The sequence below is a fragment of the Mus caroli genome, unplaced genomic scaffold, assembly GCF_978045245.1.
Source record: "Mus caroli unplaced genomic scaffold, Mus_caroli_1 scaffold_5, whole genome shotgun sequence".
NCBI classification, from domain to species: Eukaryota; Metazoa; Chordata; class Mammalia; order Rodentia; family Muridae; genus Mus; species Mus caroli.
Genome location: NW_028227260.1, coordinates 61759137 through 61771470, shown reverse-complemented (window position 1 = coordinate 61771470; position 12334 = coordinate 61759137).

Genomic DNA, 12334 nt, shown 5'->3' with positions numbered 1-12334 from the left:
ATGAGAATGCACACTCAATAACAATATTTACAGAACTCTTGAAAAAATTATCAGAAGAGTGATGATAAGCAGTCAACACAATTTTAAAAATTAAAAATTTAAAAAAATCAGACATTACTTGATTACTGTCCAATAGAGCATTTGTGTATAATATACACAAGTGCCTTTAAATACATAACAGCATAATTAATGTTATTTCACCGAACCTTTTATAAAATAGAAAATTGACATTTTAGAAATTAGGCCATCAAATATTTTGAGTATGTTACAGTAGCTTGCATGCTTGGTGTATGTAAGCACTTAAAGGTAAGAGCAGATTTTTTTTTTCCCCTGAGAAGATCCAAGGAAACTCTGTCAATGTTTTGGGTGGCAAAAAATAGCTATTTTATTTGATTCTATTATTTTTCTGGAGTCATTTTTCATAGTTTTTTCCTTCAGTAATTTCCCCACCTGATGACATGGTGCATCCCATACCGATTTCCTGTGGCTTCACAGAATTAATTATTTTAAAAGGTCATCAATGATCCAGTTTTTGTCTCTGACAGCCAAACCCAAGCAAAACAGGTTTTCTTCAACATTTAACAAATAATGAAGGTATTTCAAGCAAAGGTAAGACCTTTATTTGAAAGCATTTGATAAATTGGGAGTCACAGTATGTTCTTTGTTTCTTAGTGATTGCTTCTTAGCTTCTGTTCCTCTAATGAGTAGATGTAATTCTCTCAGCTCAATCTTGGTTCCCTATGATTTACCTTCTCAAAGTCTGAAGGTTTCAACTATTCACCTTGTTATACATCGAATGTGAAATGACACAGGATTATGTGATTGTATGGGACCCTTTGGACTTAAAGTTTGGCTATGAAATATATAGCCATGGGGTAGAGACCTATGTTCATACGTAGGAAACAAGTTGTGTAAACAATTAACAATGTCATGTTTAAGATTTATAAAATAATCATTATGTACCAGTCATTCTTCTCAGCTATTTATAGATAATATTTTACTTAATTATTATAAGTTATAAGGCAAAAATAATTATTTGATGAGTGGATGGAAAAGTTGAAGCACAGATCAATAAAACAGTTGCTTAAGGCCAAACAGCTTGTAGGTAGCAAAATTCAGATTATCACTTATCAGTGCTCCACTACTAACCTTATTCAAGTCCCTACAAGTCATATCTTTAAATTAGTATGTATCTATAATTCCCTTTGAGACACATATTTGCCTGTTGCTCCTTTTAGTTGACTACTATCATCCTTAAAGAATTCTACAAGTAAGTCTGTGTATAAATATGCATATAAATGATATAAATTTAGTTGAAATAAAATTTTCTCATCTGGGCTGACAATGTTCCCTCTAGGAGCCAAAGATCATCTAACAAAACCCTAATATCAGACATGAGAGAATCTCTCTTTTGAGTTGTTGGTCATTGTCCCAGAGACTCCCAAAGCATTACCGGATATTGTAATTACCCTTGGTTGTCCCCCAGTGCTGAAATGTAAGTTCCTATTGCTGAAGACACAATGCACTTCAGACATAGGATCCAGATACCTCCCTCTGACTGAGTTGAAACTGATAGGAATGCAGTTTCTCCCTGAGGACTAGCTTTTATGGTACCAGAAGGTAGCATATACGTTTTCAAATGAGAGAAGCAACCAACAGTCCTACCCAAGTATGAGATTTGTGAACCATAACAATGACTGACATGGCACAATAACATGAAGGGTACAGTATTGACACACATACCATGGTAATATCCAACAGCTCTCTAATTGGACTTAAGATTGGCTAAACAGAAGGAAAATCATGACTGATACTAGAAATCTAGTCAACTACCCAGGACTAATGAAGTCATGGATCCTGGAGGAGATTCTAAAAGTACCATTTTATTGCACCAACATATCCCTAAATACATTCTGAATATTTATTCTTTTGTCCATAGATAAGTGTAGTCATCATCTACCATCAAGAAAATGTCTCTTTGCAACAGTATCCATTATAGAATCCCACAATCAATCAAAATGCAGAATTGTAGAGTACAGTCTTAATGAATATATCTATGAAACAGCTCTTGTACCTAAGGGTCAGTAAGCATTGCAGAAGAGAGGTTGGAAAGATTATAAAAGCCAGGGAGAGAGTCTCCTGTGTGATTTTGTTTCCTAGGAGTGTCAGAAGCTACATCCATAAAGTCTCACCAATATGACTGCCAAATGTGAGCTTAATAAAGATGACAGCAATGAATATGCCAATGTGGATTAGGAAGCCCATGAGACTTCAATCCTACACAAATAATTAAAGGCACTAAGGAATGCTAAGGGCAAGAGAAATAGTTTCCCTAGGGAAGAGCACACCAATTTGTAATTTGTTGGCCGATACTAAATAGTTAGCCCTGAAACACATGTATATATAACAATATACAGGCTGGACAAGCCGTATTTATGTGTTTAGAAATATATATATATATATATATATATACCTCCAATGTATGTAATAAAAATTAAGGGGGAAAAAGTAGTCATTAATTTGAAGAAAAAAAAAAAGCAAGGAATAGTCCATGGAGGAGAGTTGGAAGGAGGAAAGGGAAGGGGAAAGTGGTGGAATTATATTATAATCTTAAAACTATATATAAGAAACAATTTAAAATTTATTATTGGATCCTCATGAATTCCAATAGAAAACTACACAATCTGGATTATCCTCTGTAGTGGCTAGTCTATAATTTTTTTGAGATAGGATTTCAGTATGTGGTACAGGCTAGAACTACAATTCTCATGGATCTGCTACCAAAATGATGGGATTGCGTGTGTGAATACTGTACCTGACTTGGGATGGTTTTGTAGTTAATCTTGATTGTTATCTTAATTGGATACAGAAACTCCTAGGAGATGAATGACACATATCTTTGGGTATGCTTACAAGACATTGCCAGAGAGGGTCTGGCCATGAGGGCTCTGATATAACTGATGCATTAATTCTCTGAAAAATTAATAATATGGTGGCAATATTAGGACGCAGTGCCTACTTGCGGAATGTAGGTCCTTAGGGACATGTCCCTTGGGGGCTATATCCACTCTGTCTGTTGTCTGTCTGAAATGAATTGAAGAAACTCTTCCATCACTCACTGCTGTTGTCAAGAGCATGAGACCAAGTGAGGATGGAGGAAAGTTTGTGGAACCATAAGCTAAAATAAATAGTTCATCCCTGAGAGCATTTTGTCTCAGTGATGATAACATAACCAATACATGCTCTTTGGTTATTAATTAGATATAGAATTAACCATGAATGGCCAAGAGAAGGTAAACAACTGTGGCAGGATTTTCCCTGTCCAATTACATTAAAATATTAGTGCAGCAGGAGGCCTGTGATTGGACAGGGAAAAGGGAGGTGGAGCTAAGTGTTGCAAGGACAGAAAGCCACTCAGGAGAGAGGGAAGCAAGCAAGATGGAGGGTGGTAGACAGGATGATTCAGAACCAGCGTGGCTTTAAATAGTCACAGGTAGATATGTTGTCATATAGACATAGAATAATTGGGGTAACTTGTCTCATCTAGGTGGGCAGCTTGTACCATTTTCAGTTGGCCCTGAAATTATTATGTGGGCATCTTGTAAATTGAGAATTTATTGATATATAAATGTGACTGTTTAGTTATAAGATTCAAGAGTTTTGTTTCTACCAGTTTGCTGGGTGTTGTGGCAGCTGACCACGGGGTGGGTGGTCATTGTGTGGGGCTGGTGTGACAGCGACCAACCAAGGGAACTTAGTGAGTTGGGTACAGACATTTTGGGAGCTCTGGGCTAGAGACTGCTGAGTTGAGAACACCCCGCTGGAGCCATGGACCCGGCATAGTGCAGGAACATGCCGGTCTTTTTAATATACCCCTCAACAAACAACTTTATCATAGTATATAGTAGTATATACCATACTGGGGTTGGTGGGTGGAGGTAGTATGTAGGAACTCTCTACCTACATCAGCTGCAAATTTACCTTCAAACACTTGCCCATGGGCATTCAGAGTAAACTTCTTCATAGCTCCTGAAAGTTGAAGGTGACTAAGATGTTTTACAGTAGTAAAACAATAAACCATAATCCATCTATTTGACAGGATATTGTTTAGTGTCAGAAAGAAATAAGGTATGGAAATATACCACTAAAGACATGGAGGAAGGGGTTGAAGAGACAGTTAAGTGGTTAAGAACCTTTGTTGTTTTTTGAAAAGGACCTGAGTTTTTCCCTGTAGCCACATGGTGGCTCAAACCCACCTGTATCTCTAGTTTAGCTGTATCTGAAGCTCTCTTCTGACCTCCATGAGCACTGTACATGGATGTGATACACATGCATACATGAAGATAAAACACTCATGATAGCATAAGTACACCTAGTTTTTTTTAAAGCTAAGGAATATTAAATTCATATTGCTAAATGAAAGCATCAGTCTGAAAGTCTACATATTGAATAATTCCAACTACATTACATTTTGGTAAAGATTAAATACAGAGCCAGTAGGACTATCTGTAGCTGCCAAGGGTTCAAGAAGGTGGGGGGAAGAGAGAAGGGATGGAGCACAGGGAATAATCAGTACAGTGGAACTGTTTTGTATAACACTATAATGGTAGATATGCCATTATGCATTTATAAAGATCACAGAATTGTGTAATAAACAAAATGAGCATTATTATAAATTATACATTTTAGATAATAATAATGTATCAATATTAGTTCATCACTTGGAACAAATGAACCATAGTAATGCAAGATGTTAGTAATAAAGGGAACTGGGTTTGGTGGGTGGAGTTAGTATGTCGGAACTCTCTGTACTTTCTGTTCAATTTTTCTGTAAACCTGAAACTATTTTAAATTGTGAAGCATAATAATTTAAAACTCTTGAAGTAAAAAATCATCAGGGGAGTTTTTGAGTGTGTGTGTGTGTGTGTGTGTGTATGTATCTGAGATGAGAGGGCTTAGAATGTTTTTTAATTTTACTTTTGGGCTACCTCCTGAGGCACTGTATCAATTTTGACCTCAAAAAATAATGAATTACTTTATTACCCCATGGGACCATGAAAACTGAGCTCTTTAACAACTATGAGGCAGAGTAGTATAAGGAGGAACACAAGAATGCCTCACTGATTCAAATATACTTGAGGTTAGAGATGGGGAATATGAATTGTCATATATTTAAAAGGAACTATACTTTATGACGTTCCAGTACTTCCGGTAACTGAAGTTATCCTGGCAGTTGTATAGTCTAGGAACTTGCAGGGAATTTCTTTTCTGCCTATATTTCTGTTTTCCTCCCCCCCCCCCCCAGTCTGGAGTGCCATTGCACCAAACCAAATGCCTCTTCATCATCCAGGCTGGAAAGTTTCTCCGTCAATTTTCCTCTGATACATTCATCTGGATTTCCCTCTGTCTTGACTTGTGGTACAGCATTTTGGTTTCAAATCTGCCAGATGGTTGGAGAGTCAAATACTGAACTCTATCATTTACAGCACCTACTGTGTCTTGTGCATTAAGAATATTTCAGAAGGACTGGTGAGATGGCTCAGCAGTTAAGAGCACTGACTGCTCTTCTGGAGGTCATAAATTAAAATCTCAGCAACCTGAGCAGGACCCGGGACAAGAGGGGGCTAGAGCAAGAGGGAGAAAGAAAAGGGGAAAAATATTTCAGAAATGAATGGTAAATAGATTTGGTAGCAATTATGGATAGAAACTGTAATGGAATTTTTGAATGGTCATTTTATTTTGAGTTCAAAAGAACTCAGTAGAATGTTTCACAAACAAAATAGACAAGAAAGAATAGTCATGAGGATACAATTGGTTAGATTTAAGAACAAACTCCAAAAATTGAAAGCCCTTAAGATTTTAGATTTTATTTTTCTTTTTTTTTGACATATTTTACTTATGTATAATTTATACATCACTAAATTTTACCACTTAAAGAATAGTATTCTGCTGTTCATATAACTCCTTAACAGTATAATTGTCAAAATAGCCTGATTTAATAGGGGTTAGTACCTTAAAGGGGATTTAGAACTCAGTAATAGTCACTACATATTCTGTTCCTTCTACCAATGTGGGCCCCACACAACTAATTTTCTGTCTCTAGAGATCTCTGTATTTCAGACATTTCATAAAACTGCAATATGACAATCTGTGATCCTTTATGACTATCTTTTTCGTAGCAGAATATTTTAATCTTTAATGGATATATCAATACTTCATTTCCTTTTGAGGCAGAGTCTTTCTGTAGAGGTTGGGCTGTCCTGGAGATCACTATGTACACTTGGTTGGCCTTGAACCCAGAGATCTACCTACTTCTGTCTCTAGAGTGCTGAGATTTAAGGCATGTGCTACCTTGTCCCTCTAGTACTTAGTTTTTATGAAGCTAAATTATATTCCGTTGTATGGATGTGTCACATTTTATGTTTTTATTTATGAATTGATGAACATTTATTTGTGTTTTGCCATTTGGGTCTACTACAAATAACAGTGTATAGGTTTTTGGACAGATACGCATTTCATTTCTTTGAATATATTTCAAAGAGTGATGTTACTTGTACACATGTTAACTCTATGTAACATCTTTATACTCTTTTAAGAATTTATTTGACTCTTTGAAAGAACATCTACAGATTCATATAACATCATATAAAAATTTAAAACCAAAAATACTAATTAAAAAAGCATTTCTTAATATAAAGCATGTATTGTTTAAAGGTAATTATTTCTGCTGTTGTAGCAAATTTAATCTCAGTCTAGGGTTTCTGCCTCATCTTTGACTATTTAGTTCACAGATAAAAGACATACACAATCTTTAATATTTACAATACGCCTTAACCAGCACTAGAGCTGGCTATATATCTACCCTCTATGCTTTTTAAAATATTTATTATTATATATTTATATATTTATAATTATATCTAAGCTGTCTTCAGACAGCACCAGAAGAGGGCGTCAGATCTCATTATTGATGGTTGTGAACCACCATGTAGTTGCTGGGATTTGAACTCAAGACCTTCGGAAGATCAGTCAGTGCTCTTAACTGCTGAGCCATCTCTCCAGCCCCATCTCTATGCTTTTAAAATCTGTTTCCTATCAATAATCCCGAGTTGTTATTTACTATTTTCCATCTGGGCTGCTCTTAACCCCAATTGGCCAGCCCTCAGGGCCATACTTTCTTGACTTCTAAGCCATGGCATCTTAGGCCTCTAGCAACCTTTTTCTCCCCTTTATGATCTCCTCCTACCCCAAGGACAGGAACACCAACCCCAACTATCTCAATTCTGCCTAGTTATAAGCTGTAGCATCTTTGGGTCCTCTCTAAGAGCAGTATGCACTTTTACCTGATGAACCCCCAAGTATTTTCTTTAGAATTTTGCTATTGTGAATGTAAATGAAATTGTTCTCTTGGTTTCACTAATACATTGCTCATTACTAGTTTATAGAAAGTAATTATTTTATATATTAATCTTATATCTTGAAACCCTGTGGTCTTGTTTATTCTTGATAGTTTTGCTCTGAATCTCTGCAATGTTTTAAGAATACAAGGTCATGCTGTTTGAATACTTTACTCTTTTTCTTAGTTGAATGATATTTATTTCTGTTCCTTGCCTAATTGTTCGTTTTTTTTTCTAGTACTATATTGAGGAAAATACTTAAAATAGACATTCATTCTTGGTGTTAATTTGGGGGAGAATGTTTTCAGTCTTTTGTTATTGAGTATGACATTAGCTCTGGATTTTGTTTTTTAAAGATGTTCTTCAGCATACTGAGTTTCTGTTCTATCCTTAGTCTGTTTAGTGTGTGTTCTTGAATGTCTACTGAATTGTGTCAATTATTTTTGCTGTTTTGTCTGTAATATAGTTTGTCCTTTATCCTGCAAATATGATGAATTACTCTGATTTTTCATATGTCGAAACAACCTTGTATTTCAGTACATACCTTACTTGGTCATGAAAAATCATTTTTATATGCTTCTTGATAATTTTAATTTTTAAAAACTATTTCCTTTTATGTGTTTAGTTACTTTGTACTATGTATGTTTGTGCACTATATTCATGCAGCACCTGCAGAGGCCAGGAAAGGATGTCAGATGTTCTGGAACTGGAGTTACAAATGGCTGTGAGAGGCCATGCTCTTAACCACTGAACCATCTCTCCAGCCTACACATACACACACACACACACACACACACACACACACACACACACACACACATGAAAAAAACCTCTAGTCTTACAGGGTAGATTGAATGTTTCTTTCTTTTATATTTTAAGGAAGTATGTGAGGATTGATTATTCCCTAAATGATAGGAAAATCTACCAGTAAAGACATCTTTTCCTTAGCATATTCTAATCCTTACACAATAATTTAGACCCCCTTTTGGGTCTTTATCTATGCACATTTTTAATTTATTTCTAATGTTGATAATTGGTGTATTTCTAAGAATTCATTTGATTTAGATTTCAAATTTAACATGTAATTATAATACTTTCAATTATAATACTTTTTTTTTGTTTTTGGTTTTTCGAGACAGGGTTTCTCTGTGTAGCCCTGGCTGTCATGGAACTCACTTTGTAGACCAGGCTGGCCTTGAAGTCAGAAATCCGCCTGCCACTGCCTCCCAAGTGCTGGAATTAAAGGCGTGCGCCACCACCGCCTGGCAATACTTCTATTTTGTAAGGACAATAATAGTTATGTTTACTCTTTGACCTCTGATTTTGTCTAGCTAAGTTTGTCAATTTTGTTAATTTAGTCAAAAGTGAATTTTAATTTCATGATTTTTTTCCATTTTTTTCTACTAAGAATTTTATTATTTTATATACAATAATTGTTAATTCTTTTCATGTAGTTTCTTTGTATTTGAGTTATCTATCTATCTACCTATCTATCTCTACCTAATATCTGTCATTTGTCTATTCTTGTGAAAGAGTAGACATTTTTTTAGTTACTTATTGTTGTCTAATTCATTATTTGCAGATATAAATATCCTTCAGGGAAGGAAGTGTTTTAGCTGCATTATTAAAGGTTTTTTTTTATACATTTTCATGTTTATCAATTTAAAATTACTTTCTATGATGATTCCTTTTTGACATACTGGTAATTAGAACTATATTATTTAATCTTCACAAGATTTTAATTCCCCAAATTTCTGTTGGTTATCTCTAATTTCTCTAGGGTTATCAATATTTTTCACAATTTTAATCTTATTTTCTATGGTCTAAGAATGTGGTCTACCTATAATATTGTGCACTTGAAGAGATGTATAAGTCTATGTTGTTTTGTGTTCTACATATTTATTGTAGATCTAATTGTTTAATATTTTTTAATATTCTAGAACTATTTTGATTACTTGTGTGGTAATTTTATCCACTATTAACAGTGGTGAAGTTTTTATTCAATATTGATGAATTGTCCACTTATCTCTTTATATACATAAGCTGTTGTCTTGTATCTTGTCTTTCTACTTATATGTACAAATATCCATTTATTTGGGCTGGAGAGATGGCTTAGCGGTTAAGAGCACTGACTGCTCTTCCAGAGGTCCTGAGTTCACATCCCAGCACCCACATGGTGGCTCACAACCATCTGTAATGGGATCTGATGCCCTCTTCTGGTGTGTCTGAAGACAGCTACAGTTTACTCATATACACAAATAAATTTTAAAAATATCCATTAATCTTTAATAGCAGATGTTCATTTCTTTATTTTAAAATCTATTTTCCTAATGCAAATGTAAAGATTCTAGCTCATTTTTGTTCATTATTTTAAGGTATATTTTTTCTGTTCTTTTACATTCAATTTATTTGCTTATTACTATTATTATTTTAAACGTGCCTTATAGATCTAAGTAGATCTTTTTTTTGTCATTTGGTGATAAGATCTTGCACTGTAGTTCAGGTTGGCCTGTAACTCACTATGTATCTTAAGCTGGCCTCAAATTTATGGCAATTCTCCTATCTCAGCCTCCTAAGTGCTTAAGTGCTAAGGATTGAATCAAGGCCTTTGCTTGCTTGCTAGACAAGTCCTATACTACTGAGTATAGCCCCACCCAAGGATTTTGTGTTACAATTCAGTCTCACAATTTGCCCATTTGGTTTGGTTTTCTACTCAATCATGCTATTGCTGATATGTTTATATTCATACATGACATTTTGCCTTTTTAAAAAATATATATTTCACAACTATTTTTGTCCTATATTCCTCTCAATTTTCAAAGGGGTTACTTTGTACTGTACTTTTTCATTAATCGTTTTGGTGACTTACTTTCTTTCTTTCTTTCTTTCTTTCTTTCTTTCTTTCTCTCTCTCTCTCTCTCTCTCTCTCTCTCTCTCTCTCTCTTTCTTTCTTTCTTTCTTTCTTTTATATTGCATGTTTCTTTTGTGGCTGTTTTAGGTTTTCCAATATATAGCTTATACTCAAACATACATAATATGTTTACTAAACATGATTTTAGATTACTTGAATTTGGCTTGGTAGACCTAGTCATTAGTATTGTTAGGAAAATTTATATCTTCCCTGCAATCTCCCTCCTTTACTTCATCCCTCATCACCATCTCTAAGAGTCAGTGTGTGCTTGGATGAGAAAACACATCATTGGTTTTGCTCATCTTTGAAGGCTGTGAATCAAAAACCCAATATTCGGGTGATACAAATGTTGTCCAGCTGTTTTCTGATTGGATTGGAGGCCTGCTCCTTGGAGTGTAAGTCTGGTCAACAACCCAGGTCTGAGGAACATATTATTATATTTTAATTGACACAGCATCGGACTGCTTTCCATATATATATCATAGAAAAAGTCTACTCTCAATCCTAATCAGAGAAGCCTCTCTTTAAACTGGACTACAGTGAATGTCATGACTCATGGTTGTCCAAGATTCTGAGAATAAGTGACTGTTGATGGTTCATCTGTAAATAAGACATTTCCATCACCTTAAGTCTTAGAGACTATCGCAGAGGGAGTAAGAGGTGTATAAGAGCCAGAAGACAGGGTAAAAGGCTGTGAAATGCCATTCTTTAGACTCAACATGACCATTGCAATTGTGAACTCACAACTGTAGCTACCTTGATTGCCACACACAAGGCAGTCCCTCTCAACAATCAATCATGGGGAAAGGAGTGGCTCACATCACCCTCACACTTTAATGTTAAACTGTTGACTGTTGGGGGTTTCTGGGAGAAGTATAATCTTTGTTATTATTTGTACCCACTGCTGAGCCCACAAGGCTCCAACACATACCTCCAAATCCATAATCACTCAGAAGGCCCTGGTTAAACTCACTGTCTCAAAAGCAAACAGATAGAGAGGAATGTGTGAAAGAGTTTTATAAAGAAAGTAGATAGAGGGGTAGGGAGGTGAAGAAAGTGGGCAGTGTGACAGTGGTTAGTATGTATTATGTACAGGTGTGAAATGGTTAAAGAACAAATTTAATCAATTAAAAAAACCCTTTATATTTGTTTTTTTTTTTAATTCAGCTAGTGACTTTAGCTCTCAAAACAGATCCTTAGAGTTTTTTAAATTTATTTGTAACACTTTTGAAAAGTTCTTCAGCTACATGTTGTGAGATTTCTAAATTTCTAGCAAGCAGTTTGAGTCACAAAGGATAGAATACTGACTCTCGTTTTTTAATAAGATCATATAGGGGGAGATCTGAACGCTGTATCAAAGAAAAATATGAAGATGGTGAATAGGTAAAAATGATCAGAATTCAAAGAAAAATTAGTAGTTGTGTGAGTCTTTGCAAATTAATTCAATTCATCTTTGCACATGAGTTCACCTCTCTGTACCTTATTTTCCCAGGTATAAACCAGGAAGAACAGTAATTACACCGTGGAGTGCCGTGCATAGAGGATGAAGTATCAATATAATTCTTACACTAGAGTATAGTTTGCTTAGGAAATTTTTATATTGTTTATTGCCACCTTGAAATATTTCTAGTTTCTGCCAAGCGTTCAAGATTACCAGGTTCTTTGCTTAAATTGCTCAGGAAGCGCATTTTCTCTACCAACCTTGCCTCTAAGCAATAGGACCTTATTAGTGATCTTCAGTTATGAAGAAGGAAAGCCCATCTGTTTGAAAAACAGCAAAGAGAGAGATGAAGGTGACCTAGTAAAAAGGCTGAGGTTAAAAAAAAAATCTTCCAGAGACTGTGTTTGAAAAATTGTTTTCCTGTTCTTTCAAGGAAGCAGTGTCCTAAATGAACTGGTGGGGAGTCTGACCTCTTGATCTTCCCCTCCTTGAAACAAAAGAAGACTGTATACAAAAGAGTGGCCAGAGGACTCTTTGTTTTCTGAAAGGTTTCAAGGTATTTGCAAAAGGTTGTGTAGCTAATTAGTG